This window comes from Phodopus roborovskii, unplaced genomic scaffold (genome assembly GCF_943737965.1).
Source record: "Phodopus roborovskii unplaced genomic scaffold, PHOROB, whole genome shotgun sequence".
NCBI lineage: Eukaryota > Metazoa > Chordata > Mammalia > Rodentia > Cricetidae > Phodopus > Phodopus roborovskii.
In genome coordinates, this window is record NW_026126470.1 from 8,046,000 (window position 1) to 8,054,587 (window position 8,588).

An 8,588-nucleotide genomic window follows, 5' to 3' on the forward strand; every position below is an offset into this window, starting at 1 on the left:
TCACTATTGGGAGAATTACACAACTTAAAACAAACAAACAAAAAAAATGGTGCTTCAGTTATCCCTGGGTACAAGCTGTTTTCCTTCTTGAACTTGAACTTACTAATGGTGGAAACCTTCAGTTAAGTCATTGCCAAGGGCCGGAAAGTACAAGAGACAAAGCCAGGGCTCTGCCTAGGTATGATCAAACAAAACTCTCAAGAGCACTATGCTACCTCCTACCTCCCCCACCCTGGGTTTCTTCTACTGTCATATCTGAATGTCTTTGCTGTCAGAGACATTTAAAAATGGCAAATTAGGATACAGTAATAGGAGGGTCTAAATGCAGCCAGGAACAGGCCACTTTGGGACCCTGAGAAAGGGCAATCTGGCTTTTGTGAGACACTTAGATTTCTAACAGACTTTGGGATTGCAGAACATTATTTCCAATTTGGAGATGTGGAACCAATTCCTTCAACATTTTGATTGGAAAGATTAGGGATGTTTTTCTTCCAGGACCAACTTCAAATATTATTAAATGGCAATAAATTATAAAAATACAACATATTTTTATTGAAATTGCATTGTTTTATATCTGAAATTTTCAATCCCCAATCTCTTTAATTGATGAGTAATTATCTTGTCAATTAAAACTAACAAAATTAGGGGCTAGAGAGATGGCTTAGTATTTTGAATCATTTGCTGCTCGGCAGAGGAGGGGGTTTGCTCCTTGACACAGTATGGTGGCTCACAACAGTAACTCTAGATCCAGGGGATCCAACACCCACGTCTAGATTCCCCTGGCACCAGGTAAGCACATGGTGTACCTACATATACACAGATAAATCACTCAGACATGCATGAAGTTAAATGTTTAAAAAATGAATTTTAATTTTGATTCTTTACACTAAAGAACTCTTACACTGTGAATATGCATTAGAGTAAGATGCTATAGTAAAACAAATAAGACAAAATGATCCTATAGTTTGTCAAAAGCATAGAGGGTGAGAAATAACTGGATTTCAATACTGTCTTTTACTTGCCAGTTGTTTATCCTGATAAAAAGTGCACTTTCTCATCATCCAAACAAAAAGGCAACACCGACATAACAGATTGAATATGTGGACTTAATAGGACAATGTATGACATATGCTCAATAGTGGACTGATTATGAAGCATAGACTTTACTAGGCATACACAGGGACTTACAAAGATCCTTTGAATCCTCAGCAGTGCTTCCCAAGGTCAGTTCCCTTGTTTTCATTTTAAGCAATAAAATTGAAGTGTGGAGATTTAAACAAGTTGTATAACCTAGAGTTAGCATTGAATAATTCCTCAGGCTAAATCATTTCTATGCTCATTTCTTCTCCACTATATCAGGTTGTCTATCCCTTTGCCAAACTAAATCTGGATGCTTTCCCTTTGTCTTCAAGTATCCTCAGAAGCTGTTCATACACGAGGATGTAGATTACTGCATTATACATGGATGTGGTTGGGGAATGGCCAACTATTGCCTCAACTCTAAACTATTCATAGGTACTAAAGTGAAGTTTCCTTAGCACCATCTCGCTTATACCACAAGGCTGATGGACTCCTCTAGCTTTTAAAAATATATAAAACATATCTGAGTGAAAAAGAATGAAAACATTCTTAAATATAGATATGATAAAGTAAATACAATGTTCTTAAATGTAGATAGGCTAAACGCAGATGGATTAAATTTACTAAAAAAAAAATATGATGCATAGCACAAATGTTCATTCATCTCAAGTCCTGGAAGGTCCCTGGTGAAAGTCCTAAAGCCTTAGCCTTGGTAGCTCATCATGAATATGCCCTTTACCAGGGCACTTAAACACATCCCGCCTATGAAAAGCAACCTGTGACCTCACTTTATAAGTACATATACTAAAACATGAATGATACAATGGAGAATAGAATGACCCCTGTGCAAGAATGACACACCATTCACTGAAGTATTGCATATTTGTATGAGTAAGGCAGAAAGAGAGAGAACGGGACTCCCAAAATCCTCTCCTGGCCTTGGTGAGCTTAGGCAGAGTTGCACAACACACACACACACACACACACACACACACACACACACACACACACAAAAGAGACTCTCATTTCAGTAGCATTGCTTGGAGGCTTTGAATCTTTATGTTTCCTATCTGTGGTGGTACCTTCAGCTGAAATTATACGCAATTATATTGTGAATAAAGTTTTTGAAGGCTTCTCTTGGAAAGAAGGAGTCAGAAGGAAAAGCTAAAATGTTTTTGAAAGGAATTTACAGAGAAAGAAAAAACTTGCAAAGGTGACATTGCATTAAGGATTTGAGTCCAAATATCTTGAAGCCAAGCAGAGTGGGGCCTGGGTTACCTTTTGGGTGGAATGGTCCTATTTTGTTTCTTATGTAAAACACACTATAAGGTGTTTGTGACTCTGAAAAAGAACAATTATACTTCAAGTGATAATGCCTTTTGATATTGAAGTGACACAGAGAGAATGAACTCTAGATTATCTGGAAAAAAGTTCCTGACCTAGTTGTTCTGCTAATGACCCATGCACTCCTGGAAAACATTACTAAACGTCCTTGTTGTGTGTCCTCATCTATTAAATTTGGAAAGAATAACTAGACAATCTAGGCTTCTTCCCCTTTGAGAGTTCAATGATCACATGTCTTTTGATATACAACCAAAGTCTACTTAGACACCAGAATTAATTTTCCCTGGAGCTAGAATAGCTTGGGAAGAATAGTTTCATTGGAAAACAATATTTGACAACTTCTTTAGATGCTAATGGGAGTCCAGGATAAAACAGTTCAATAATGACAATGTGCAGAATGGAACAAAGAAAAATTCCAAAGAATCTCTGCAACAAATGCCATTGGTATTTATGTAATCTGAAAAGGGAAAAACATGAGAAGTAAGAGAGACATGATTCCCTTAGGGATTTGACATCCTGGAATTTGTATTTTTAACACAGTTTATCCTGCAAGGAGCCAATATGCAAACCTGTGTGTAATTTAGAAGTTTTTCTCTTCCCATGTGTCCCACATGCTGGTTTGAATTACTCAGGATGGAAAATAGAAGTGGGGTGAATAAAAAACATTTACAGCATTCCTATTACTAATTATGCACAGCACAGTAGACAGTTACAGATATGTCACTAAAGACATATCATGGTATCCAGCCTCATTTCCCACTCCCTTAACTTTCCCACATTTGAGAAAGTCAAATCATTGTGATTTTTCTAGCTTAATTTTAATCTGTATTGACGTTGGCTTCCACAGATCCTGCTGGTAAACTAAGTTGGACAAATTTTAATTTCTCTTCATTTGCTAACTGCTTAACTTCTTCAAATTTCACATTCTCATGGTCACCAGAAAGATGAATTTATTGCAATAATCCAAAAGTACTTAACTCCTCTTTAGGATGCCATATGATGTTCTGGATAAAAGTTAATAGCTATACCAGTGTATTTGAAACTCCATCACATTCTTTTCTATCAATACATTCACCAATTATTCATATTTGACTTCAGTTTTCATGAGTTGATATCCATTTCCTCTTAAGTTCTTGTCAACCATCTTCTTCTGTCCTAAATTTGTTTTCATTCATCTAATGTGTTTGTCATATACACATACCTCAGTGTCACTTGATGTTCTCTTTGCTGAGCAAGGGTCATAACCCAGTGTGGCCAAAGGATTCCAATCTGAAGTGGAGAAAGGAATGGTTTCTGCTGTGGGATCAATCACTCATCTATCTAAAACACAACCACAAGCCCTGTTCTTCACACATTTAGGGGCTATTTGATAAGGATGGATCCTTTTCAAGTTTTGAAGAGATGCAGGCGTATCTGAGGTACATGAATGTACTCACAGCACTGGTGGGCAATTAGATGCTAATGCCATGAGATGAGGGACAAATGGTAGTACTTTTTCCCTCTCTGCTTTCCATATGTGGTAGAGCTGGGTCTGGGTCCCACAGCTCAAATGCCTCTGTCCTAATCTTCTGTCATACAACCACACCCTCAAATTCTGCCTGGTACCCAGGATTTAGGCTTCTAGGAAACTGATTCTTTGTTTTGCTACTCAGTATGTTGTTCTCAGATCATTATTCTCTGGTTGCCTTTACTCTCTTAAACTTTTTGATTTACATCACTATTTTAGAAACTTAGAGTACAGTTGAATGGGCTGTGATGGCATATGCCTTTAAACCCACACTTGGGAAGCACATGCGGGAAAATTTCTGTGAGTTTGAGACAATCTTGGTTTACAGAGTAGGTTCCAGGACAGCCAGGGCCACACAGAGAAAACTTACCCTGAAAAACAAACAAACAAAAAACCCAAAGCAACAATAATAAAAGACACTCAGAGTGTATTTGCGTATAAGATTCTCGTGTGCAGACCTAATTTTTGTCCACAAGGTATTGTTCCAAGAGAAAAAGTGTGAAGAAAGGATTTGTGGCCTAAACTTGTTTATGAGTCACCTCATAAGGATAAGAATGACTGCTTACAGAGAGAAAGAGGGTATTTTAGTAATCCATGGCATGCAGTAGCAATGCAACCACCTTTGTTATCAAGGCTCCAGAAAGTTCGATGTTCTGGTACATTCTGTTAATACAACAGTGACAATGACTATAAGTTTGCTAGAGTTTGGAACAGCTTTGGATATAGCACTGAAAGACTTCAAAGATGAAAAAGAGTCAAATCAAGGCTTTTAACTCTCAGTTCCAATTACAGATGAAATAATGATGAACTTAATGACAGTGTTAAGTGGTCCTTAAAATGTACTATATAGATGTGGGTGTATGTGGCTCAAAGGTGAGCTCAAGCTCAAACTGTGTCTTAAGGCACAGTTTAGAGATTTTGAAGAAAATTGTTCAGTTATCTTTGGTAAATTTCTTCTGTTAATGTGAGAGGACTCATGAAAGATCAATGGCTCATTTAGAAATAGAAACATCTGAGGGCAGGCAATGACTCATTGTAGCGAACACTTGCAAGTATTGATGTGAGATGGGAGGAATAAAGGGTGTACTGAGTGACTCACTGTATTTCATCACTATTGAGGTTTAATAAGGATCAGGAGAAACAGACAGGCCGAATAGGTATTTATTCAGAGAGACATAACTTACAACATAGACAGATGAATACCAGCAGGTTCCTGGTCCCAAAGGTGCCTCCAGATGTCCTCCTGTCCCTGTGCTGCAAGCAAGAGAGCTCTGGGAGCCCCTTGCTCAGACTTAGTTCCCCCAGGTAACATCCGACCCTGTCCACACCCCCAATGGGTGTGGTCTGTGCCACAGGAGCAGATGAAGTGAATATCTCACTACACACCACCGCTTCCACAACAAGATATTTCGTCTTCCTTTTAAATTTTATTCTGTTTTGATGTGGGGAGATTGCAAGGGCAGAGGGCAGATGTGAAGGCACGGGATGACGAGATGAGTGGGACGATTGAGATGCATGATATGAAATCCACAAACAACCGATAAAAAAATTAATTTAGAAAAAAAACAAAAAACAAAACCAAACAAACAAAAAAACATTTGACCAATACTGAACTTTTAGGAAAAACTGAATCTTAAAACTTTCCCATCTTCCAAGGTAAAGACTCCCTTTTCCTTTTAGAGTGTCTACTTCTAAACCACATTTCCTTAACTACGTAGACCTCAAACTCACATTACAATCCAGCAACATCACAGGAGGTGACTAGTAATCTTGGGAGAAGACAGCATATATACCACAAGGATTGGAGGAACCCACATATGTATATATGTGGAACCTATATATCCCCTACAGATGGCTCTTAAGTATCATAGACTAATATGTTTTTAGGCGATAAATGGAATATAAAGTTAGGTTGGGTTTTTCTGTTGAGAAAAATATTGAATTTACTAAGTGGTTTAGCTGGAAATGGCCCTAACAGCTTGCTTGGTTAACTGACCAAATCACTGGTTTCCAAGATCTATGGTTAATGAGGTTAAGAAACTAAAGTTTCCCTCTAATTATTTAGAACAAGAAATACAACAGACTTAGAAATTTGGCAATGTTGAGAAAACAATATTACGTACAACTTGCTTACTTTCCCTCTCAAAATGAATGCATCATAGTAGTTGTAGAAAACACTTCCATTCATTGGCCATTGATAAATGCTTTTGGTTGAAAAAAACAGCCTTCTGAAGAAGTGGTTGCTGTACTAGAAATCTGGAGATGGTGGTGAGAATTGCCATCTTCCAGGTACCTTATGCAGTTTTAACATTGATTTGGGGTCCAAGAATGGCAGCTAAGAGACAAGAATGGTTCAATTACTGTAACTGAAAGTGAATAATGTTTGTCATGCAGAGTATTTTAACTAGAGCCCTCTAGAGAGATCTGAGCTTTTGATAGTTAAGCATTGAGTCTTAACATTACTTAACCTGGGGATTTGAAAGCTCATGCTATGGTCTCTCACCCAATTCCTCTAGCCAAGTAAGAGCATCACTCAGATTTCTTTGACTGAAGTGGTCAAATTTCTTTGACAAGTGCTATTAAAGAAGGTTCTGCAACATTGTTTTGTGTCCTGATTGTTAACTGTCCCTACAAGCATACCCTGGTCAACTATGATCACTTGAGAAACAGGAGTGTTCAGGCAGTGGCTCACTATTGACATTATTATCTGGGGACTTGAAACACTGTTATAACTCACTAAGACTTTTGGAAGATCTCTGATGAATGCAATTCTGTGCCAAGCCTACCTCAAAGTATGACTGTGGGTTCCATGGAGGCAAGCTTTGGTCATGTTTCTACCCTAGAGTCCTGGCCTTCCTCTCCATGTTAAAGCCAAGAGTTAGCTCCTGGATATGCCATTCTTGGTTAGATAATAAATGAAATACAGAACCTTAGCTTAGCCAAATCTATGCATGAAACTTTTTCTTTCTAAGCTTTAAATGATATAGAGATAGAAACTCATAGATCCTCCACAAATGCCTAACAAAAAGGCAGAAAGGGGGCATAGAGAATGACTGTGGGTTGTTTTCAGCTTTTATAGTTATTCCAACTTTAATTCCAGGTCCAGATATGTCCTCTGAGTGAAATAAACCAAGACAGTCTTTGGCACAAAATGCACAGCTGTTTATCAGGAAAAATGATTCAGTCTTCACTGTAATCATTTGAAAATATGAACAAACAGTTCATTTTTCCATCTTTATATACATTAGAATACTGATGCCTGAAGCATGTTCTTAAGGGTATGGGTATGCCTTAGAGTCCTTTAAACTTTCCTGTGCTCTGTTACACTAGAGTTCTTAAGGACTTCATCTGGGCATTCTGTAGCACATCCTCCTGTTCCTGAACATTTTCATAAATGAAAATGATTGAGTGTGGTGGATTGGATGTAACAGGAACAGGTAACATGGCTCAGTTCCTAAGTGTGTACCAAGTAGGAAATAAAGCCTAAAAAATTAAAGTTCCAACTGAATGAGTGCACTTTTTAAAGATATGTATGAATAAGATAAAAACCAGTTGCTGTGACTTGTACATGTAGATTTTTAGAGGAGAGACAATGCAGAACATGCACTTTTACAGACCTTGGCTATATATTTCAGTGTTGACTTTCTCTGGGCATCTTTCTTCTTTATGCACTACTGCATGTGAAACAGAATAGCATCTTATGCTCATGCCATTCAGTTCCCTATTGTCTTGAGAACCCCAGAAAAGTGGCAATGACTCCATGTCAATACTGTAAATGATCGGGCAGAATAGCAGAATAGGTGAAGTTTCCATTTGTGAGGCCACTTAGGAAACCACACCTTCCAAATTTGGAGTTTCCACCAACAGTTTGCAAAAGTTGCTTCAAAATAGTGAATAGTATGTAGCTCCATTATTCTTTTCTTTCTTTCTTTTAAAGCATGTTTTATGTGTGAGAATGGTGTGTGTGTGTGTGTGTGTGTGTGTGTGTGTGTGGGTGCACGCGCACGTGCCTGTATGTGCATGTATGCCTCTGTGTGTGTGCCACACTACATGTGTGGACATCAGAGAACAAATTTAGCTTTCAGCCTGTCCTTACATGTCTGAGGCAGAGTCTCTCTTGCTTTTTTTTTTTTTGCCACTGGTACATTAGCTACTGGGGGATTTTCCTTACTCCTTCCCACCTCTCCAGGAATCCTGGGATTACAAGTACACACCACATGTCTAGCTTTTACATGGGTTTGGGGAATCTAAAGCCTTTTATGTAGTGAGACATTTCTTCTGCATTACCTTTGTTTCCCCTCTTCAGAACACTATGATCCTAGAAGTAAATCAGGGAAATAGGAGTTCTATGTGTGATTCTTCCAAATTCCCTGTTGAAACTGAACTACAGTTCCAGGTACTGCATATTGGATTCTTCTGTCTTGGGAGTTGACAGAGTGGGTAAAGTACAAGGGTGAAGGTCCGAATTTTGATGTGGGGAATGGATCAAAGACCATACATGTGTATTTGCAGGTGGGGTGGGACAGGTAGATCTTAAGGAAATAGTTATACAGCAATCTAACCTATAATGTGGGCTTGAGAGTCAGTGACAGTCCTAGGCTCAAAAAAGTAGAATGGACAGCAATATAGTAAATAACTTGAGATCAACCACTAGACT

General features: G+C 38.3%; 1 non-coding gene across 1 annotated transcript; it reads left to right on the forward strand.

Moving 5' to 3' along the window:
• The first annotated feature begins 1,864 nt into the window (after window positions 1–1,864).
• Window positions 1,865–1,967, forward strand: LOC127227579 (U6 spliceosomal RNA). Its single transcript, XR_007834998.1, has one exon. It is a non-coding gene; the product is annotated as a U6 spliceosomal RNA (small nuclear RNA).
• The last annotated feature ends 6,621 nt before the right edge of the window (window positions 1,968–8,588 follow it).